The 25146-nt window shown below is 43.7% G+C and overlaps 1 protein-coding gene across 5 annotated transcripts in view; it reads right to left on the reverse strand.

Moving 5' to 3' along the window:
• SPATA13 (spermatogenesis associated 13) overlaps positions 1–25146 on the reverse strand; it is a 326284-nt gene that overhangs the window by 223264 nt on the left and 77874 nt on the right. The window lies entirely within an intron of this gene.

Consider the following 25146-nt stretch of genomic DNA (forward strand, 5'->3'; position numbering starts at 1 on the left):
CGCCCGCCTCGGCCTCCCAAAGTGCTGGCATTACAGGCATGAGCCACCATGCACCGTGCACCTACTTGTAGGTTCAATTTTGTACTTTCTCCAATTTTCTCTTCCTTAATATTCTTGATTTGACATGTGCACTTGTCATAACCAGCTGCAAATTCTCATTTAAGTCCTCTAGCTGTTAGAGCACTCAGTCAGTTCTTTTAAAGTGTACATGGGGAGTATCTCCTTACTTGAAAATTCCATAAAGTCTTACAAAGTTAAAACTTTTCTTGGCCGAGCACGGTTGCTCACGCCTGTAATCCCAGGACTTTGGGAGGCCAAGGTGGGTGGATCACGAGGTCAGGAGATCAAGACCATCCCTGGCCAACATGGTGAAACCCCATCTCTACTAAATTAGAAAAATATTAGCTGGGCATGGTGGCACGCGCCTGTAGTCCCAGCTACTCAGGAGGCTGAGGCAGGGGAATCGCTTGAACCCGGGTGGCAGAGGATGCCGTGAGCCCAGATCATGCCACTGCACTCCAGCCTGGGTGACAGAGCAAGACTTCATCTCAAAACAAAACCAAAAAAAAAGCGGAGCTTTTCTTGACATAAAAACAGAGCTTCCAGACATCCAGAAAAGTAGCAAAGTAAGTGACAATGCCAAGAGCTCACTAAATACCCTTAGAGTACAATGAAAAATGTTTATCAACAACTATGAGAGCAGGGAACATTAAATCTGATGTGATACAATGCAGGGTGTGCCTGTTTGCATGTACAATCAAGATACCACGGGAACAAGCTCCAAACCACAGAGGCCTGAGTCAGACCACAGATCACATCTCTGCATGCTGGTTTTCCTGAGTTCCACCAGAGAGAAGTGATTGAGGATACGGGGTGAGGTACTTTATATCCAAGTCTTGGCCTCCTCCCTCTGTAAATTACAGACAATCAGACCCACTTCACAGGGTTGTTATGAGAGTTAATTACATACATCGATGCAGATAAAGGTCACTCCAATGCCTTGCACCAATAATGGTGGTGGTGGCGATGTTATTATTCCACTTGAGAGCCACTCTCTGAAGTTCAGCATAGCAGGCTAAGCTCCAACTAGCTTCTGGATCACTTTGCACAATGTTTGGCTTCCCACCCTTTGGTCTTGCTACCCTCCTTTCCAATGTGTCTAGTATGAATCTAAAGCTCTGGTGCCTACACTGAGATGCAGCTGTCTCCTCTACAAAGGAATTATATCTCATCATTCAAGCAGTTTATGACAGGGCTTAAGCACTAGTTTCCTATGCATGTCTAGTTCTGCTGGTTGTACTAAAGTCCTTCCTGAACCATGAGTTCATTCATCATGCTTCTCCAGAGAAACAAAACTAACAGGATGCATATACAAACATGGACATTGACACAGATGTAGACATATACATAAACCTAAGGACCTGGCTCCCGCAATTGTGGAGGTCGGCACGTCCTAAGATCTGCAGCCTGGAGACCTGGGAGAGCTGAGGGCATAGTTCCAGTCTGAAGGCCGGCAGTTTTGAGATCCAGAAGAGTTGATATTTTGGTTTGATTTGGAAGGCAGGAAAAAACACATGATATGCCAGATGGTCAGGGAGAAGGAATTCTTAACTACTCAGGGGAGGGTCAGCCTTCTGTTCTATTTGAGGCCTTTAACTGATTAGAAGAGACCCACCCAAATTAGGTAGGAAATTTGACTTCAGTCTACTGATTTAAATGTTAATCTCATCCAAAATTGTTCGCAAGGCACGGTGGCGCATGCCTGTTATTCCAGCACTTTGGGAAGGCAAGGCAGGTAGACCATTAGGTTAAGAGATTGAGACCATCCGGGCCAACATGGTGAAACCCTGTCTCTACTAAAAATAAAAAAATAAAATAACTGCGCGTGGTGACGTTTGCCTATGGTCCCAACTACTTGGGAGGCAGAGACAGGAGAATCACTTAAACCTTGGAGGCAAAGGTTGCGGTGAGCCCGAGATCGTGCTACTGCACTCCAGCCTGGTGACAGAACAAGACTCCATCTCAAAAAAAAACAACAAGAAAATCATTCTCACAGAGACACACAGAATTATAGTCAACCACATATCTGGGCACCCTGTGGCCCAGTCAAGTTGACACATAAATTTAATCATCACATTAAGCACACAGTTCCAAAGTAAGTAGTTCAACCATTGTGTAAGTCAGTGTGGCACTTCCTCAAAGACCTAATAACAGAAATACCATTTGACCCAGCAATTTCATTTCTGGGCATATATAAAAAGGAATATACATTTTCTATTATAGACACATGCATATGTATGTTCTGTACAGCAGTATTTCACAATAGCAAAGACACAGAATCAACTTGAATGCCCATCAATGATGGACTGGATAAAGAAAATATGGTACATATATATTATGGAATACTATGCAGCCACAAAAAAGAAGATCATGTCTTCTGTAGGGAAGCCATTATCCTTAGCGAACTAACAGAGGAACAGAAAACGAAATCCTGCATGTTCTCACTTATAAGTGGAAACTAAATGGACACATAGAGGAGAGCAACGCACGCGGGGGCCTATAAAGTGTGGAGGGTGAGAGGAGAAAAGGATCAGGAAAAATAAGGAATGGGCACTTGACTAATGCTTGGGTGATGAAATAATCTGTACAACAAATCCCCATGATACAAGTTTATATAATGAACCTGCATGTGTACCCCTGAACTTAAAAGTTAAAAAGATAAAATTTTAATTAAAAACAAACAGAGCAAAAGGAAACTGTGCTTATTAGGTCAAATCAGCAGCTTATTATACACCAAGATTCTGTTCTAGTGGTGGCAGAGCACAGAGCCTTCCATGCTGTTACCTTCGAAAGAAATATTAGTTTCAACTTTCCATCTCAATGAGCTTTAAATTTTATATGTATTACAGCTCCATCACTGTGAATTTACTTACATAACTTTATTGGATCTACTTATATTTTTGATGTATACAAAAATCTGAGATTGGCATTTAATGAAGAAGTAGTTCTTTATGTTTTGCTTTTTATTAAGACACCCAGTGTTGATGCTCTTAAGTTTAGTATCTAAATCCCTATTTGACCTAATCATGCTTCTTGACTTACAAAAGGTACATACAGCTCAAGAAGTGTAGAACAAAAAGCAGGGACCTGGGATTGACAGGATTGGCAGCTATTTGCTATCTGGATTCCGGTGTTGATTCATGGAAGTCATAAGTGAGTGGAGTTCTGATCAGGGATGGGAAAAGTGTAAAGACCGAGACTGAAGTGTAAAGACTGGGCAGGCAGAGTGCCTGGGCTGGGAAGTCTATGCAGCTTGGTGGGGTGTGGGTGGCATGGAGGTGGTGGGTTTTGGATCATAGCCATGAGGGAACAGAAAGAAATACAACCGATTTCATCTGTTTCCAGTTTATCCCTGAACTGGGTATACTAAGGATGTAACAAGAGAAATGCATGAGGCTCTAAGACTGTGAGATTAGCAGAAGCTGCTTTAGCTATTATCTTGCAAATGACAACCCCAGGCCCCTCTCTGGTTTGGCTTGCCCCTACCTAGGTTATGGTTCCATGGCTGTCTGCCAGAGCTGGCCTGAGTCTCTGAATCTGGCTGCCATGAAGGGCTAATGTCTTCTGAAGTTTGAACACTGACTGTGCAGTTGGCATTGTCAACCTGAGCCTGCTCCGTTTTTAAGCCATGGTGTGTGCCAAGCAGCAGAGTCCTGTTTTAAAGAGTGAGGAGGGAAATAAAGGGTAAGAGGGGCCTGAGGCATGAATATAGACCCCTCCTGGCCATGAAGGAAGGGCCCAGGCTGCCATGAAAAGGAGCCATTGTGAGCACAGTGGGTGCCTGCTGTCCTCTGTGGGTGAGGCAGTCCTGCCTTTGAGAATTGCCTCTGCTTTGACGTGCAGCTGAACGGCAGGTTTATCCCAGGGAGGTACAAGATCGTGACCTGTTTGGCAGATGGTCTATCATGGCAAGAGTCCTAGGCTTGAAACTGAGAAAAGAAGGTGGAAGGTCTGGGAGTCTCACCTCCCAGCCGTATGACTTCAGGCAAATCCTTTAAACTCAGCTTCCTCATCTGCAAACGGGGCGGGGAAGAATGCTTGTTTCAAAGAACTGGGATGAAGATCAAGTGATATGAGGTACATGTGAGATTCAGGAGGGACATATATGGACAGAAATAAGCCCTGTTTAAGCCACCATCCTCTGGTGGGGTTTGGCATTTTGGGGTGAGAAGATGAATTTCCTTACCTGGTCTTATCCATTCTGGTCACAGACCAATTAATTCAACTGTTACCTGGGTCCATGTATAACCTAAAAGTACAATATAGGTATGTGCCCTTAACAATTCATAATCAATAATGATGGTAATAGATTACATTTGTTTCACACATACTGTGTACTTGGCATTAGACAAATGCTTCAGGTGTGCTATCTCATTTAACCTTTACAACAGCCCTAGGAAGGCCAGACCAATCTCAGGTTTCCCTGTGACAATATTTAGCTCAGATTACTTAAGGGGTCCAAGACCAGTCAAGTTGTAAGCAGCAGATCTGAGATTCAAACCCAAGTTTTTGGACTTCAGAGCCTATGCTTTAGAACTTAGAAATATTTTCTAAAACTTAGTTTAAAATGACAGAACCTGCAGCACTGTCAAAAGAACTATGTATGGTTCGCCGGGAGCGGTGGCTCAAGCCTGTAATCCCGGCACTTTGGGAGGCCGAGGCGGGTGGATCACGAGGTCAGGAGATCGAGACCATCCTGGTCAACATGGTGAAACCCCATCTCTACTAAAAATACAAAAAAATTAGCTGGGCATGGTGGCGCATGCCTGTAATCCCAGCTACTCACTCAGGAGGCTGAGGTAGGAGAGTTGCCTGAACCTGGGAGGCAGACGTTGCAGTGAGCCAAGATCGCACCATTGCACTCCAGCCTGGGTAACAAGAGCGAAACTCCGTCTCAAAAACAAAAACAAAAACAAACAACTTTGTATGGTTGACCAAACTTGGCTTTACCATAAATATCTATGAAACAAATACAATACCATGTGGTTCTACTGTTAATTCCATCCACTCATCAATAATAAATTGTTGATATATTTAGTCAGGTGAGGCTTAGGACATATGTCTATCAGTCCTGTGAGAAGCTTATATTTTCGTTATCCAATCCCATGTTCCTTGCTAATACTCATTCACATATCCCATGCTGTCTCGAATGGCCAGTGAATTCTCAGTGTTTGACTGGGGTAAGACTTGCTCAAAAGTAGGACTGAGGTTTAGAGTTACAGGTGGCTGTATTTCCAGAGCATCCATGATTGCTTCCTGGAATCTGCTACTACACAGAATTGTGCGGTGGAGGAACATAAGGAGGCTCACAGCCCTCCCACACGTGCTCTGCCTCCCATCTGGTACCCCTCATACAACCCTCCCCACCACACACATCAAAATCCCCACTGTGAAGCTCAGCACATGGGGGAAGTTTGGAAATCACCTTAGACTAAGTGAACAGCTCTTGGCCACCTGAAAAAGTGTCTTCCCTGTACAGTTGTCATTGATATATTTTATGTTCAATGTACATTAATAGACATCCACCTGACAGGTAAACATCTTAGAGTTTTGCTACCCAAAGTTATATAGATTTAAAGTTTCTGACATTAAAACCATAAATGTTATAAAGTTACATAGAGCCCAAGGTAGACTATTCTAGGTGTTCTCAGTCTGATGAGGCTCAGTGTTGCCTCTTTATGCTGTCGTGGTACTGCACAGAACACTATCCCAAAGCACAGTATCTTCTGAGCACTTGTCTTCTCTATTAGACTGTAATCTTCGAGATGGAAAGAACAATGCATTGTTTACCATTGTCTTCTCAGCATTTTACACAGTGCCTGGTATGGAATAGGTGATTAATATAGTTTCTTCAATGGATGGATGAATAGAGAGTAGATAAATGGAAAGAAGGGAGGGAGACATGATGGATGGGCAGGTAGATATATGAAGAAAGGATGGATGAATAAAAAGATGAATAGAAGGAAGAATAGAGGATGAATGGATGGAAGAAAGAAAGGAATAAAGAATGGATAAAAGGATGAATAGAAGGAAGGAGAAATATATGGATATTTGAATGTATAGATGGAGGGAAGAATGGAAGGAGGAAGGAGGAAGGATGTGTGGGTAGATGGATGGATGGATGGATGATGCATTCTCCTATCTTTCAGGCCTCTCTGAATCTCCAACAAGATACGGCTTCAGCTGCTTCTGCAGATTTGTCCTGTGGCTCAGTGTGGTATTTGTAGTGAGAAATATGCAGTCAGGCCAACTGTGGGGGGCCCAGATATTGCCCTGCCCTGGCATCATGAGTGACACTTAAATGTCTCTTCTTTTTTTTCAGGGTCCCAGCCAGGATCCCACCTTTCATTTTATTATCCTGGCTTCTTAGTCTTTTATGGTCTGTAACAGTTTCTCAGGTGTTCCATGTTTTTTGTGGATGTTTTGAGGAGTACTGATAAGGTATTTTACAGAATTTTCTTCAATTTGGGTTTGTCTGATGTTTTTCTTAGAATTAGACTGGACATGAGGTTTTTGGATAAAAAAAAATACCTACCCAGTGGTGAAGTCACATCCTTTTGGAGGTACATGACATGCTGATGACATCATTGGTGACATTGCCCTTCATCACTGATTAAGAAGGCTGCTACAACAGAGCACCATAGACTAGGTAGCTTAACGCCAACAGAAATATGTCTTTCACAATTCTGCAGGCTGGCAAATCCAAGGTCCAAGTACCAGAAGATTCAGTGTCTGGTGACAGCCCACATCCTAGTTTGTAGGTGTCTGTCTTCCTATGTCCTCACATTGCAGAAATGGGTGGGAGCTCTCTTTATAAGGATGCAAATCCCATTCATGAAAGCCTCACTCTCATGACCCAATAACCTCCCAAGGGCCTCACCTCCTAATAACCTCTTATTAGGGGTTAGGATTTCAACATACAAACTTCGAAGGACAAGAACATTTAGTCCACTGCAGCCAGATTTCTCCACTGTGAGGTTACTGCTTTCCCTCTGATTTAATTGAGATTGATTTAAATGTAATCAGAATGTAGTCTAGTCACTAACTCATAAAATGTGGGCTTGATAAAATTGAGACTGTAGCCATTTCAGTAGCCTGTCTGTTGCTATACTAACATATGGTGAGCTTTAGAACTCATTCAGTGATCTGTGATAGGCTGCTCTCCATTCACAGGGAAAATCATCTGGAGGTAGACTGACCCAATGAGGCTGGAGATCAGATACAGTAAACTGAAAAGACAATGTGCTGGAAAGATAGGCAGTAATGGCTGACTTGAAGAAGATGGCAGAGGCAGAGCAGATCCAGGGCACGGGAGCTCCAGGGGCACCCACCGGAGACAGTGAGGCCACACAGCAAGGAATCAGCTCCTGAGAAAGGAGTCAGGCAGGCAGTAGAGACCTCAGTTCATTGAGGAAGTCATCTCTGAGGTCTCCCGGAATAATGCTGGAATGGTGAGTGGAGAGCCCTTATACCTATGAGGCAGGGAACGGGACACAAATTCAGGAGAGCGACTAAGAGGAGAAAGGTGGATGACACATGCTGTTTCTGTTTTGTTTTCTTTGCTTTTGTTTTATAAAGGATGAAACAACAGCAAGAAGAAAGCTGTTCCCTCTTCCTGACCCTGAGCTGCAGAGGATGTGGGAGGAGGAGCCGCCCCCACTTGAGTGGGCTCAGGGAAGCTGTGTTCTTGGGTGGCAGCCAGGGTTCAGTCCAGCAAGGACATGGAAGAACATTTAGTGATGACGTGGGGGAGTTTGGATTCCTGCAGGAAGGGTTCTGGAGGGTCTGGCAGACATGTTTGGGAGGGAAGACCACAGAGGCACATGGGCCAGGGGAGAGGATGGCAGTCAGAGGCCAGAGGCACTTAAGTCTTGGGCACAAATTAAGCATTGTGATAACTCAATAAATACAGAAAGTAATCTGTATGTTAAGTAGCTTGATTTTGCCAACCCACAATGTGTACAAATTTCAAAACCTGCTGGACATGATAAATACATACAGTTTTTATGTGTCAATTAAAAAATGAGATATGATCCTTTACTAACTCCTCCTATGAATCCCTACTGAGTGATCTTTCTGTGCCTATAACGGATTGGCAAGGAGGAGACAGACAAGAATAAAACCAGGTCCCAGCTGTGGAGCTCACCCTCATGTCAGGCAGACCTCGGGCCAGCACATGGTGAGTGCTGGGAGGAGGATCCTGGTCAAGGCTGGCTGAAGACAGAGAGCAGGGCTGGGTCTCAGGCAGGGGACCCTGAGGCCCATCCCAGGGAGGACATCTGAGCAGGGATGGGAGCTTCTGGTCCATGCATATTGTGGAAGCATCAGACCTGGGAGATGAGAGGCTGAAGGGAGTAGAGGCCCTCAGAGGCCCTGGCCTGGTCTCTGGTATTTATTCTGAGTGTGATGTGAGGAGGGGGTGTCCAGAGCAGAACAGTCAGGATCTGATATCATGTGGTTGACGTGTGGCGGGAGGGGGGAGTTCAGCCCCACTGAACCAATGGCCCATAGCATGAGCTTCATCAGCAGCCAGCCAGGAGAACAAATTGCCCTGGTCTCCCAGAAGTGGCCAGCTGCAGGCAGCACTGGCTATTTTCAAAGGGCAAGTCAGCAGCAGCAGCGATTGTCTTTACTTCCTGAGATTCCCAGAATATGGAAACAGACGTGGCTGCTGGGCAGGGAACTCACAGTGTCAGCCTGGATGGGATCTTTGTGCCAGATGCCCACCCGCTGCAGGTAGGGAGATCCCAGCTCCTCTGGAAGAGGTCCACTAAGCCAGTACTCATTGTAGGGTCTGAATCAGTTATCCTGGCTATAAAGAAAGGCCTTATGCTTCAAGGTTGCTGGCACATGAACTCTGAGGAGGTGCTGGGAAGTGTGTCCCTCATCCTGAGCCTCCCCCCTCCAACCTCTACAGGGAACTTTGGCTTTGCTAACTTGGAGGCCCTGGCACTGTCAGATGGCTGGATCACGACCACAGAATGGCATCCACAAACGTGTGGTTTGCAACAGTTTCCAAAGAAATTTCCTGGCAAAGCCCACCCCAAATCAAATTTAGAAAGCCCGATGCTTTCCTCAATCTTCAAGAAGGGCTATGAAAGATGGAAGATAACAAATGCATGTGTACACATGCAGACACGGCACACATGCGCACGCACACGCGTATACATGTGCACGCGTGCACACACACACACACACACACACTCTTGTGCAGTACAGCTCAGGCGCAGTCATGAAGATACTTCACTGGGTCCCCCTTACACAGTTCCAGACACACTTGAGCCTAACCTTTATAAGAACATGGAAAATCAGAACTGGCTGAAAGCTCCTTAATCAATTGATCCCTACCCTTTATTTTGCAAATAAGAAGCGTGCTTTCACGGAGGTAAGATGACCCAGGTTCACAGAGCTGTGGAGCGGCAGGGCTGGTGGGAAGTCAGAGCCCCTTGGCTACCAGCGTTGTGCACCTCAGTGCCATTGGAGGAGAATTTGATCCTATGTGCCCTCAGCTCTCTTCGTCCTGATCAGTCCCCAGTTGGTCCCTGGCCTCCTGCCCCAAGCCCTTCAGTCCTTCCTCCAAAGATGAGAGCCTCACCCCTCAACACAGGATTTTGCATTGTACTCCATCAACAGCACTTTGAACCATGAGAAGTGGACATGGGGCTAAGAAATCCTAGAGCTCTTCCTGGAATATCATCAGTAGTAAGCAGCCACACTGTTCCAGAGACAGTAGAGCATCTGAGATGTGAACAGGCCTGACAGAGTCACACAAGCAACTAAGTGTGTCCCTCAAAATACTCCCATTGGTGGGTCATGTCTCCATCCAGTGACAATTCCATTACACATAATACCTCTAGATCCCTGCCTCAAGGCAGCAACAAGCAGCGAAAAGTAGGCTTTGAGTCAAAGGTATCTAACCTAAAGCTTAGTTCTAAAACATACCAGTTAGCTGTGTGGCTTTGGGCGAGTTAGTATCTCTGAACCTCAGCTTTTTTCTTTTTAATTTTTTAAAAACGTTTATCTTAGGTTTGAGGTATATGTGAGGTCTGTTATAAACTCAGGAGTTTATTGTACAGATTATCAACAATATCAGGTAGAGAGTTGCTGACTAGGGAGAGAGTTTCCAACACTAGAATCCATCCTTCCACTATGATCAAAATATGTCACCCTAAGTTAAGCTTTCTGGGTTTGGTTTCATGGCCAGCAATAACTAAATTTATGTAGCCTCGTAATTATGTAAAGATAAATAAATACTAAGACATAACACTCCAGTTTAAGATCAGGTGTGGGGCCGCAGCATGGCCAGATGGGAACTCATCTTGGGTTGGGTGTACGAGGCAGGAATGACACTGCCAGCTTTGGATTTGGCCATATCTCCTTTCTGCATCCCATGGTCCACTGCCACGGCATCCATGGAATGAAGATATAATAATGTGGAGTTGGGGCGGCGTGGGGTGGAGTTTCCATATGAGCTGCTGAGATCAAAAAGAGGTGAGAGAGATCTGGAGCCTTACTAGTCCTCCCTGGAACCCCAAGGGTAGGGCTGAGTTCTGAACCTCCTCTCCTACCTGATTGCGGTGTTGCTTTAAGGTCAAGATGCTCAGAGCAAGAGATCACACATATTTATGGTGTGGCAATTTTTAAAGGCCAGGCTTGCCTGTCTTTAGGAAGTCACATTTCTCATGATGGTTGGAGGCTGGGCATAGGGGTAGGGTGCAGAGAAAACAAAGAAGTAGAGTTTATGCCTAAAAAAGATAAATCAAATTCCCAACCCTGCACCAATCCTTTCAGTGCATTTGGTCATAAGACATTCATGCAGAACATCCCTCACCACTCAGTCCCATACGGATGCAGTCACAGGACTCCGAGGACATGCCCTGTTAATACTGGCTTCCCTGCCGTACTCCATTTAATAGCATCAGGAAACCACCTCACTGGAGGTGACCTAAAGAGACACCTCTGCAAACAGAGGGAAAAAATTCAGGACTTTGTCAAGAGGGCCGACAACTGCAGTGGGAATGCAAAGCACTGCAGGCTGAGAAGTGGCCTAGATTAAGAAGTCCCATTTCCCCTTCCCCTGTACATCCAAGTCAAGGGTAAGAAAGTCCACTCCCTTTTTATGTGCAGGATGATTTGAAGGGGCAGAATTGGACTTGTGGCCAGATCAGCTTGGAAATCTTGTCAGACACACACAGCAATGTGCTTGTCTTTTCTTTATTCCTCTCCCAAAACAAAGCCACCAAAAGGGACAGTCTTTTAAGTACCATGTATTCCCATTTCAGAAGGCAAGGCTGTCCAAAGAAGCCATCCCTTCCATTCACTCAAGATATATCCATGCATACATATTCTCTCCTACGTGCTAAACAGTGTGCTGGGCTCTGTGGGTACAGCAGTAGGCAATTCACACAACACAGAGCTTACATTGCAGAAAAGAAACAGTCAAACAAGTAATTAACAGTGACACTTAGGACAGTAGGACAGAGGGCTATGGGAGCATGCAAGGTGAGTGTCTAACCCATCATATATCTTGTATTGAAATGGAATAACATGTCTAAGGGTAAGCCTGTTCTTCCGCTACTTGAAAAGCTAAAATGCAGATCTACGTGGTTAATCAGACATGTAAGATTTTTCTGTCCACCCCTTTCCAGAACTTCCAAAGAATGTCTGAATGGGTCTTAATGCATTTTAAGGTGGACATATGGTACTCACTTAGACTGTTCTGGGCACTTTGTTCTATTCCCTCATCGCTTCTAGTTTTAACTTTTCCTATTTATTCATTTGATATAAACTAACTTCCTCTATTCAACTGTTTTGACATCTGTGAAATTCTGAAGGGTGCCCTTTGTCCATCTTCCTGTCATAACCATGCACTCTACCATTTCAGAGGACTTTTCATGGAGAAATCTAAAGAGTAGATAAAAGAAAATATGTGAAATATAGTAACAATGACACATCATTAATTCATGATGGTTCTTAATCAAAGTGTACAGGTTTTATACTACTACCTAAGAGGAGAAAAGGTTTAGGAGGATAAGCAATTTTCACTTATATATAAAATGGAGAATATGCATTTTTATTGTTAAACTGAAAAAAAAATTATCACTTATGAAGTGTAACGTCTTCTAAAAAAAATTGTATGACAGATTATACAACGACAGCACTCATTCCTTGGGATAATATGCCCCAGCCCTTAAACATTAAGTCAGTTTAGCTAGCTGCCTTTCAGAAGGTGGTTATTATGACTATTATTTTACATTCATAATTCAAATTTTCATAAACAACATTAACACCACTTGCTGTAATTAATTTTTTTTTTAGTTGGAGTCTCACTCTGTCATATAGGCTGAAGTGCAGTGGGCCCACTGCAACCTCTGCCTCCCTGGTTCATGGAATTCTCCTGCCCCAGCCTCCTGAGTAGCTGGGATTACAGGCACCCAGCTAATTTTTTTTATTTTTAGTAGAGATGGGGTTTCACCATGTTGAACAGGCTGGTCTCGAACTTCTGACCTCATTATTCACCTGCCTCAGCCTGCCAAAGTGCTGGGATTACAGGTGTGAGCCACCACACTGAGCTTGTAATTCAATATTTCTATGTCAAGAATGCTAATGTTGTGCCCTGTCACATTTTACAGTCTTTGAGCAAACCTACAGCCTCCAGCAGCCTGAGGGGCGTATGCTTTACATATACAGCACAAAGTAATCAGCCTGCAGTTCATGCACATGTATGTTACAAAGCATGTGTCTTTGTGAAAATCCTGTATATTTACATGACACTCTGTTTCTATCTTGTTGTCCTTAAATTGCTTTCTCAGTCCTCTCCCTCTCCTTCAGTGTTATAGATATTATGTATTCATCCTTTCATTGTGGGTACAGCACGTGTGTAAGATCCCAGAGGCAGTCAGCATGCCTGGGCTCAAATCTCCACCCTGTCCTTTTCTATCTGTGTTTTTAAGGCAAGTATCTTAATTCTGTCTGCCTAGGGAGATGGAGGATACTCACAGGACCTACTCTTTAGATTTCTATTAAAAGCATTTTAAAAGTTCTCAGGATTTGTTATTTGGGGGTATTGTGAATTGCTTCTACATGTCAAAGTTCATTTGAACTACAAGTGCTTATCTGGTTTGCACATTAGACAGCTAAGCCTACAATATGGTCGTTGTACTCATACAAGTTCCCCTAATACTAAATTGGAACGTTATCTCTGGGCATGCTGCTATTTCTCATGCCACCACTGCCACTGCCAGTAGTAGCTTAGTGATGACATTTTGGAAAGCTCCTATTTGGATACTTGGACAGAGCTAATTTTGTTAAACTTCATATTTATCTATCTAAGATGGCTGCAGATGGATCTGCAGTTCTCTTTAAATCCACCCTGAAAGATTTCTCCCTTTTTCCTGGCTAAATGAAGAAGTGGTCTCACACTTCATGGTTGCTGTGGGGTGTGATGGCTATCAGACCAGCAACATAGAGGCAGCTGTGGCTCTCTCATTTTTACAAAATGCCTATGCCTCAGGCACATAGATATCCCATAATAACACTTGTGAGTTCACTGATGTTTGGAAAATTCCTACTTCATGGCATTAACAAGAATCCAATCCTGAAAACGTGCATGGTTCCATTGGTTTCAGTCATCAAGAAAACTAAGGGATGGTTCTGGTGTCTTAAAATTCTTGTCTGAATCTTGATGGCTGAGACAGGAGCCTGAAAATCATACAGAAGTGAAACCCAAACATTGTCTTCCTCACGTCAGCAGGTCCCAAGGACAATAGGATGGAGCCCCAGCCCTCTTAGACAGCTCAGCCTAAAGGTGGGTGTTCCTGGGACATCTAGTGGCCATAGAGAAAAATACCGCCACCCTGGGCCCAGGTACTAGCAAGAGAAGTCTATAAGGTGCTTAGATATCTGGTGCATTCACCCTCCTCATTTCCAGCCAGGTAAGATAGCTGAGATCCCAGGTAAGAACGGTTCACCCAATTTCACATCTCCAATAGAAGGTGTTGGTACTTATTTCATATAGATCATTTCTACCTGAATTTTGTTAAGCAGGGACTCCAGGTTAATCAGCCACAGAATGAGTGGCTGAGAAGTTTTAGTGGCCTAGAGTTCACCATGTATTTGCATCTAAATGCAGTAATTTTCCAAATTCAGTTACACATTTCTTTGTGGATCATGGCACCGAGGCGGAATTCTAGCTCTGAAACTCTAAGCTCACTTGCCTCATGCAAAACGTTTTCTGAATTCTGTGATTATAGAAAGCAAGGAAACAAAAATGTTCTTGCTGCTCAGACACTTGATGTTTTAAATCTAAAATAAGAAAATCACAGAAGTAAACAATTTTGTGTTGTAGGTACTGATAGGTCTCAGAAAATTGAAACAAAACAATAAAAGAGAATTCCTATTTTTCATCCCAAAGAGCAGCAGGAGAGAAGAGGAAATCCAAGAGAATTGGGAGTTAGAGCTGTTATGCAAGGTAGAGGTAGGAAAAATCAAAAGCCAAGGTTCCCAGTCCCAAAATATCCCTGCAGGAAGCTAAATGGAACAATTTTCCACAGAAAGCAGGAGACCCGTCATATGAGTAATGCAGCGGGCAGGGCTGAGCGTGGGGCAGGATCCCCTGGAAGAAGGAGGGAAGGGCTGCATGGGCCCCTGAGCTGCTGGCTGCCGCAGGCCACAGGAATGCAGTTGTGGTCCAAGGCCAGGATGCTGAATATTTATATTCTGCTTATAAAATGTGCCTTTTACTGAAAAATTTAGATACATTCTACTGTGTCCAAAGAGTTCCTTAAAGTCACATCCTTTCCATTTTCCCTGTTCTCTTGTCACTGGGCCAGCATCCACAGCCTGGCTTTCATTTGGAAATGGGAGGACGGGGAGAGATGCCATGGTGGCGATTTCTCACAACCTGCCCAGAACATTAATGTCTCGCATCATGGGTTAAAAAGAAACAAAAGCACGCGCACACACACACACATACACACACTTCTTTTTATCAGTAGTTAGAACCCTGAATGGCAGCGTTGATCATTCCGAATTTTCTAAAAAAATTCAGGACCTTGTTACATTACTCAGCTTGGTCTCAAACTCCTGACCTCAAGCAATCCTCCGGTCTCAGCCTCTTAAACTGCTGGGATCACAGTCCAGAGCCACTGCATCAGCCCTATTCAGAATTTTAATATACAATGATTCTTCATGATAACCAAGAAATAAAGACTTGGAGCTCAAACTGTGCCCCCGAGGCCTGCGATTCTTGAGAACTGTGCTTCCTCCCCATTCTTCCTTTTGGAATTGCGTTAAGCACAGAGACCTGAGGAGCGGACAGGCAGGAAGCTATTGGTGTGAGAAGCCAAACCCCACCTCCAGACACAGGGACTCCTCACCAGCTGTTAGGGCTTCAGTGCACGCAGAGGAAGTGAGTGGACTGGCAAGGCACACAGAAGAGATGGGGGTGCTAGAGCCAGGAGGGCTAAACTTGGTGGAGTTGGAGGTGCAGGCCAGGGATGAGGAGGAAGAACAGGTGCCAGTGAACTCGTGGGACCCCATGCTGGCTGCTGCTGCCTCCTCTGTCCCTTGGCCACCTTCCCTTTGCCCTCCTGCCCTAGAGAGGGTTAGCAGGCTCTTGTAACTTGGACTTTTGATGATGATGCTGCCTCTGCCTCCAATCCCTACCCCTCTCCCCGTAAAGCTCCCACCTCTGAAGATTTGCCATATCATCTTCTCTGTGTAATCTCTTCGCAGCTTCCCCTTACCATAAGTCCCCACCCGCCTGTGCCCCAACAGGGAGCATTGTCTCTGCTGGCTCCATTCTACTAGACCAGCAGGGAGATGGGGGAAGGATTTACTCCTTGGCTTACTTCTACAGGCCACTCACTGGATATAATTTCCTTCCCCAAGGCTGGGGTGTGCATGAATGCACCCCAAGTGCCTTCACCCAGGCAAGTGTAAGGGTGTGTGAAACTGGAGGCGAGAGTCTGGAAGGCTGTACATGGTGTGGCTGTAAAAAGATAGGCAGGGACACCCAGGGAGTCCTTAAGGGGATCTGGGGAAGCTCCATCTTCAGCCCCAGACAAGGGTCATTTACTGGAAACTCCAGGACCAAGCAGTCCTGCTGGCTGCAGGCACAGCCTGTCCAACATGATTGGAAATCACTTCCTGCTGTTCATGTCCTCTTAGAAAGTCAGGCGGCCCCTGCAACAAAGTATGTGCTGTGTGGAGAAGAGAGGTGAGGGGAACTAGGGTCTCTGAAAATCTCAGGAGGCTAGCCTCAGCAGTACTCACCTTAGAGGTCATGTACTCAGTGACATTCATAAAAACTGGGGGAAGTCTGGAGAAAACAGGTGCTCCCACAGATATGGGTCTAGAGTCCACTTAGCTCACAGTACGCTCACCTGCAAAAACAGCTGGAAAACCCTCAGGTAACACAACTCAGATGTTTTAGTACTGAAGTTAGTGGATAGCACATTGTTTTGAAAAGTGGGTAAGGCCTCCCAGGACAGTAAAGCTGCACCAGTGTAAGACGCTTGCCCCTTTATTTGGGTGTCTGAGTGTTAAACAAATGACTGCCACTACCACATGTGGTGGGTGGCACAAGGCACCTTGGCCATATAGTCCTGCCCGCGCGGGACTCATAGACCATGTTTGTCAGGATTATGCGTGGTACCTGCATTTGGAGCAAGAGAAAAGCAAGTTTTACAAAGTGCCTCCACATCCCTGCACTGGAACTTCTGGCTGAGTCGCAGCACAGAAAATGCCTTCGCCTCTTGTGGATTCTTGCCCAGGGCTGAGACCTGGCTGGCTGCCATGCTGTGGCCAGACACCAGCTGGGTCCCTTCTCCCTTCCTGTCTGTGTGCCTAACCAGGGACAGAGGCCCCTGAGCGATGAGCGATATAGCTCCTGGGTATGGAATCCTGTACAACATGAGGCAGCCCATCCATGCTGCCTGTTTTTGTTTTGTTTTGATACTCTCCTCTTATAACAAGGATATTCGATTTCTTGTGAGGATGAGTCAACTGGGTAAATTTGGCTCCGGAAAATGACCTGTCAGCATTGTCAGATTTCAAGGAACTAGAGTTCATTGAAGATTTTAGTCTTTTGTTATCAACTAAAGATGAACTTTCTATTTTTTAATATCTGCTATACTTAACAGTTTCTCATAAATTCATGGCCAATGTCAATCCTAATGACTTCCCCAGATGGTACAGAAAGAGTCTGAAAGGCCGGGCACAGTGGCTCATGCTTGTAATCCCAGCACTTTTGGGAGGCCAAGGTAGGCGAATCATGAGTTCAGGAGTTCGAGACCAGCCTGGCCAACAGAGTGAAACTCTGTCTCTACTAAAAATACAAAAATTAGCTGGACATGGAGGCAGATGCCTGTTATCCCACCTACTCGGGATGCTGAGGCAGGAGAATCACATGAACCCAGGAGGCAGTGGTTGCAGTGAGCCAAAATATGCCACTGCACTCCCTGGGTGACAGAGCGACTCCATCTCAAAAAAAAAAAAAGAAAAGAAAAGAAAATCTGAAAATGTCTGCAAATGAAAAGATTCAGATTTCTCTCTACTTGGTTTATAAAGGCTCCTGCAGATACTGTGTGTTGGCGGCATGAAACACCTGAGGTACTTTCTTCAGAATGTTTACGTATGTGGTGCACATGCCTTGATGATGAACAGATTATCCAGTCCCTTCACAGCCCATCAGTTTCACATCTTTAGTAATCTGAGGTTGGCATCATCACATGTATATAACAGACTCCCTATACTGGCCTCCTAGATATTGCATGCACTGCTTAAGTTGCATTACAGCATGTTACATTTTAAACTTTACCATGACGATTGACACCATCTTAGGTGCAGTCATGCATCACTTACTAATGGGGATACAGTCTGAGAAATGTAGGTGATGTTGTGTGAACAATACGGAGTGTACTCACACAAACCTAGATAATATAGCCCACCACACCCTGCGGTTGTAGCCTATCGCTCCCAGGCTACAGTACTGAGTACTGTAGGCAGCTATAACACAATGCTAAGTATTCGTTCATCTAAACACATCTAAATGTAGAAAAGGAATAGAAATATGGTATTACAATGTCGTGGGGTCACTGTCCTGTATGTGGGGCATCCCTGTCTGAAATGTTGTCATGCTGGGCACAACTGTATTGCTGTTGTTACTGCTGCTGTTGTTCATATTTTACAGCAAAGGAGATGAACAACTGGAGAATCAATATGCTTGTTTTAGGCTCATCGTGTCCAGGGTTAGAATTTAGGTATTTCTTTACTTCTTAGCCTCAATCCTGAATTTAAGTAACCATTTGGTAGCCCGTGTCTGTTTCATTAGTATCAGCTCCTTTCATAGCTCTTTTTGTTTTTTCTTTGAGTTTCTTAACCTGAATTCTAACTTGCAATTTTAATTCTGTTCCATAATAAAGAAGGTATTTCAAGCTATTTCCTCTAAATACAACTCTTCCTGGACGCAATACGTTTGCTACAAACTCTTCCAGTTTAAACTGCTATTCCTTTAATTTGTAATTTCAGCCTCGACTTCTCCTTTGCTCTAGGGACACTTTTATGACTGCATGCTAATGTTAAATAGTTCAGCTTGGGTCTTTACACAATTTATTTATTTTTTTGGATTTTGATCAGACACTGATGACACCAACATCTCTCGTTTCCTGAACTATTTGAAATTTTCTTCATCATCAACCTAATTAAATGTATAAATTTTGTAAAGTACAAAGGACGAAACACATAAGAAAAAATTATATATTCTCTATTTGCAGGATGTAAATTTTATATGTATTATTACATGAAAGTATGAATTTAAGATCCCCTTCCTCCTTGATTACTTATTTTACTAGACCTGTTAAATTCTTAAATAGAAATATTTAAAATCATTCATTCTATTTGTGCTTTATCAAGTTCTGTTTATGTATTTTTTATTTGCTTTTGCTTTATATGATTAGGTACATGTTGCTTTGTTATTATATTGTCTTATTTTCTGAACAACATAAGATAATGATAAAAATACAATAGTCATATGGGAAATGCAAATTAAAAGCATATTGAGACATCACTACACTGTAATTTAATGTGTGTCCACTTGACGGGGCTGAGTGATATCCAGATGACAGGTAAAATATTATTTCTGGGAAGCATTGAGGCTATTTCTGAGAGAGATTAGAATTTTCTTTTTGTTGAGACGAAGCCTTGCTCTGTCTCCTAGGTTGGAGTGCAGTGGTGCATTCTCAGTTCACTGCAACCTCCGCCTCCCGGGTTCAAGCAATTCTCCTGCCTCAGCCTCCCGAGTAGCTGGGTTTACAGGTGCATGCCACCATGCCTGGCTAATTTTTGTTTTACTAGAGACAGGGTTTCACCACGTTGGTAAGGCTGGTCTCAAACTCCTGACCTTGTGATCTGCAGGCCTTGACCTCCCAAAGTGCTGGGATTACAGGCGTGAGCCACCATACCTGGCTGAGATTAGCAATTGAATCAGCTGGTTGAGTAAGGACCCACCCTCCCTAATGTGGGTGGCAATGGCCAATATTTTGGGAGTAGGAATAGAACAGAAAGGCATCAGGGAGAGTGACCTTGGCAAAAAGGCCATCCATCTCCTACCCTGGGACACCAGACATTGATGCACCTGGTTCTTGGGCCTTTGGGCTTGGACCAGGACCTATATGCATTGGCTTCCCTGGTTCTCAGGCCTCTGAGTTCAGACAGGAACTACACACCAGCTTTCCCACATCTCCAGCTTACAGATAGTGGATCCTGGGCTTCTCAGCCTCCATGATCACATGGGTGAGTTCCTCATCTTTAAGTCTCTTTCCATATATCTATACAGATCCTATTGGTTCTTATTCTCTGGAGAGCCCTTGCTAATACAAATAAAAAAGCCAACATGAAAAAGAGAAATACCAACGGCTGGTAATGATTAAGAGGAACTCTCGGACTATATTGGGAGTATAAATTGGTGCAACTGCTTTGGAAAACTGCTATGATTTACTAAAGCTGATGAAACTGCCTTTGCTAAATTTTTAACAGTGTGAGAGAAATTTAGCCTAATTGACTCCATCTTGCTTCTATTCTTGCAAGCTAATTCCCTTGGTTAACTTTAAAACAAAGATGGGTAACAGTCTCTCCCTGAAACTAACTCCCTCCTTGTTCAGGGACCGAAACTGCCTTTGTAAAAGGGCCACAAGATTAAGATTATGGAATCGGTCTGAATTCTGCTAAGAGGTAGACTTAAATGATAACCAGCTACTGTTCTCTGGTTTGCTTTTCTATAATTCCTTGCCTCTTAGGAGTCATGTGGCTAGTGGTCACAAGATTGGTGACTTCTCCAATTGTTTCAATAGATAACACTATCATTATAGAGCCTAAGATTGTTATTTTGAGATGTTTTTCAGACTTCTGCATTCTGGCAACTGCCTGGCTGCACCTCACCCATGACTCATGACTCATGACTCAACCAGTCCTGTGGCCCCCACCTAGAGGTGGATTCAGTGCACAAGGACAACTTCCCACACCCTGATGATTTCATCCCCAACCAATCAGCAGCACCCATTCCCTAGCCTGCTGTCCACCAAATTAGCCATAAAATCCCAAGCCTCTAAGTTCACAGAGAGGCTGATTTGAGTAATAAACTCCTGTTTTGCTTGGCTAGCCCTCTTTATTAAACTTGTTCTATACTACAATACTGCTGTCTCAGTGAATCGATTTTATCTGTGCAGTGGGCAAGAAGGATCTGGTGATTACATTGATCAACATGTATACCTTCCAATCAGCAATTACATCTCTAGGTATATATCCAGTATAAATGGGTGTATGTTTACCACAGATGTACAAGAACGTTCACAGCAGCTTTATTCATAAAGTCCTCAAACAGGAAACCCAATTTTCTATCAACAGAACAATTAATAAATAAATGTTGACATTATACAATGGACATTTATACAGCTACAGGAACTAACAGCAAACTGTTGCTACCCACACATCATGGATGAATCTTGCAAACATATTGAGTGAAAGAAGCCAGACCAGAAGAGTATACACCGTATGACTCTATTTATGTAAAGTACAAAAATAGGCAAAAGACAAGCCTGGGCAAAATAGCAAGACCCCATCTCTACAAAAATTAGCTGGTTGTGGTGGTATGCACCTGTAGTCCTAGCTACTTGGGAGGCTATAATCACACCACTGCACTCCACTCTGGGTGACAGGGTGAGACTCTGACTCTCAAAAAAAAAAAAAAAAAGGCAAAAGAAACCTATGGTGTTAGAAGTCAGGATAGTTGGTATCTTCCTAGGATGGGAAAGTGACTAGGAGGGGACAGGAAGAGAATTTCTGAGGCTGTTTCTTAACCTAAATGATAGTACATGAGTGTTCACTGTAAAAATCCAAGTAGCTACACACTTAACTTTTCCATGTATGTGATACACTCCAGCAAAACAAAACAAAAAAAATCTCACACAGGGCTCTGCACAGCATTTATTATGAAACAGAGCATGCAATGCTTCGTATTTTTTTACAAGGTAGTAAAATTCAAATTTGAAGGAATATTGTGCCAGGCACTATGCTAATCCCCTCTCACAAATCACTTTAATGGTCCACATTGCCCACTGAAGTGGGTATTATGATCCTATTCTCCAGATTAGGGAAATGAGGCTCAGAATGGAATCAGTTTATCTTACACCACACACCTGCTGCCTGACCACGAGGAGATGGGGAGGGCAGGCCGGCAGGTTGAGAGCCTACAGTTGGAATGAATCCCAGCAACCCTGTGGCTCAGCCTGTTTATCTGCGTGGGGCAAACATAATCTTATCCCATGGTATTTTATAGGAATTGCTTAGCGATTCTTCACAACTCAAATGAAGCCTTAGCATTCTTCCATTGAACTTCTCGACTTCCAGTGAGCACTGATTTTATTTCATCACCCTTTGTTATGAGCCTGTATTCTTCACAGTGTCATTTTACACACTAAATTTCTTCCGTAACATTTCCTCTACAGTGTTTAACAACTTAAAAACTTGTATTTTGTGATTCACCTAATTGAATTTAATAATCTTACAGCTTGTTTAGGGCATTTAATGTTTTCACTTCACAGCAACTTAAACTGAGAGCAAAAAAATGTTTTTGCAAAATTCCTTTTCCCAAAAACTTTGGCTCATAATAAAAGGTGCATATAAAATAAAGCTAAAATGAAGAACATAAAACCTCATAAGAGAAGAAACTAATTAATGATAACACAAAGGTCATGGTTGAATATTAAATTTAGCTCTAAACTTTCTGGAAAAGATGAAAAACATAAATATTCTTATCTGATAAAAGGAAGACAATCTTTAAAGAAGATTCAAAGAAGACAATCCTCCAGGTACAAATTTCCAAGAAGAATGCCACAGAAACATACAACTTTTTCAAAAAAATTGGCAATAAGTGATATAAATTATACATAGAGTAATATTCAGAAAGGTCATAACAGGAAAATCTTACAAACTCAGCATCCCTGGATTTTATCTTTAAATAGTGAGTTCAAGGGAAACACAAAAGAATAAAGGAAGAAAGGGAGTGTTTGAATTTTAAAAGGCTCATAACTTAATTATCCTGTCTAACTAACTTTGTACCCACTGACCAACCTCTCTTCATCCTGCCTTCCCCTTTCTACCCCAGCCTCTGGAAACCACCATTCCATTCACTGTCTCCAGAAGACGAATATTTTAAGATTCCACATATAACTGGGATGATGCTGTATTTGTCCTTCTGTGTCTTATTTCACTTAACATAATGTCCTCTAGGTTCATCCATGTTGCAAATGACTATAGTTTAAAATAATGTACTGCATTTTTCAAAATAGCTAGAAGAATGGATTTTGAATGTTCTTACCACAAAGAAATGTCAAGTGTGAGATGACGGATATGCTAATTACCCTGATTTGATCATTACACAATGTAAACATGTATAGAAACACTACACTGTACCCATACATTATCATGTATCAGCTGAAAACTTAAACAAACGAACAGACAGCAGAGGCCCACTAGGCCATTGCTGTGATGTGGGTTCACAGCTCAGAAGCCAGGGGACAGGCTGAGGCATCTGCTCCCCACCAAGGGAGGCACCCTCCATCGTCTGGGCTTTAACTTCTAAACATGGAAGGAATGGAATTCACAGTACTTTTCCTGACTACTTCCAGGTCAGAGCACCCTGTAAAAAGCAGAAGTCTCTACCATCATCATCTTACCAGCGGCACCATTAAAATGGAAAAAAAAATCCCCACCTCCCAAGGTTGGGAAGCAGTTAAGGTTGCCACCTACCATTCTTGTTGGGTGTCCTTGTTTTGAGGGTGACTTCATTTGTTCCACTTACAGTCCTTTCCAATTGAATAAGGAAGGGCATTTATTAGAAAACCTCAGCGTGTGATGAATCAGCACAGAATCACAAAAATGTGCTGCAAAATATGACCTTTCACTATGAGCGGGGTATGCCCAATATTTCATCCTTTCCCTCTGGCATAAGGCTATAAGCAATAAAAAAAAAATTCCCTTAAAGTTACAAGAGACATAAAAATTGGGGACAAATTCACTGAGGCCTTTATTCTCCAGAAAAACATCAATGGTGGATTCTAAGCTGGAAATTACCAGTGAGCGCAAGAGTGTGTGCCAGATGCATGTGCACGGAAGTGCGCACTCACGTGTGTGTATGTGTGTCCCTCAATCAAGGCCCAGAACCTGGGATGTGCAGTGTTTTCAGTGTTCTTTTCCTAAGTAGCTCCATGGTTGCTAAAAATGATTTCCAAATCCCTCAAACAGCAGGGACCAGTGCTACTGAGACGGCAGAAATAGATGCTGTGTTTGGTCACAAAAAGGCAGCATCCACCACATAAACACCTGGACCCACACCACTATTCTTTTTTTTTTTTTTTTTTTTTGAGATGGAGTTTCGCTCCTGGGTTCAGGCAATTCTCCTGCCTCAGCCTCCTGAGTAGGTGGGATTACAGGCACGCGCCACCATGCCCAGCTAATTTTTTTGTACATTTAGTAGAGACAGGATTTCACCATTTTGACCAGGATGGTCTCGATCTCTTGACCTTGTGATCCACCCGCCTCGGCCTCCCAAAGTGCTGGGATTACAGGCTTGAGCCACCGCCCCCGGCCTACACCACTATTCTTGGTAGTGCAATCCCCTGCACAACTGTCATAGCCAAGATGCATGTCCAAGGCGAGGCAGCTAAAGGACAGGAACGATGCACCACCAAGCCAGAGAGGTGGTATGGAGAACACCCAGAGCAGCTACTGGCGTTCCTCTCTGTGACCCTGCCAACACCTGAAACACACACTTGAGATGTAATGAGTTTGTGTGGGTTCCACTCAGCTGAGCCAATATTGGCATTATTCACTAAGACACTCATTGCAAAAGGGTTCACTATCAACTCAGGCTGCTTGAGGATATATTTAGAGAGATATGTTTATACAGTTGTACCATTCTATCGACTGCAAATCTAAACAGACGGTAGGCTTCTGGGGAACCATTTTTATTTTTATTTTTTTTTTTTTTTGAGACGGAGTTTCGCTCTTGTTACCCAGGCTGGAGTGCAATGGCGCAATCTCGGCTCACCGCAACCTCCACCTTCTGGGTTCAGGCAATTCTCCTGCCTCAGCCTCCTGAGTAGCTAGGATTACAGGCACGTGCCACCATGCCCAGCTAATTTTTTGTATTTTTAGCAGAGACGGGGTTTCACCATGTTGACCAGGATGGTCTCGATCTGTTGACCTCGTGATCCCCCCACCTCGGCCTCCCAAAGTGCTAGGATTACAGGCTTGAGCCACCGCGCCTGGCCTGAGGAACCATTTTTAAATGCATGTTTCCAGTGGTGTTTCTTGACGTGGGGTTCTCAGACCATGTGTTAGAATGAACTGGGAGGGCTTGGTAAGATGCAGATTCTCAGGCTCCACAGCTGGCCAACTGGGGCAGCCTTTCTGGGACTGACACTTAGGAATTTCTGTTTTTATCAAGCTCTCCCAAGTACATGCATGCACTATTTATTTTGAGAAGCTCTCCTCTTTGAGCTAGTTTCAGTAAGGTTTACCCCCTGG

The sequence above is a fragment of the Callithrix jacchus genome, chromosome 5, assembly GCF_049354715.1.
Source record: "Callithrix jacchus isolate 240 chromosome 5, calJac240_pri, whole genome shotgun sequence".
Lineage (NCBI taxonomy): Eukaryota > Metazoa > Chordata > Mammalia > Primates > Cebidae > Callithrix > Callithrix jacchus.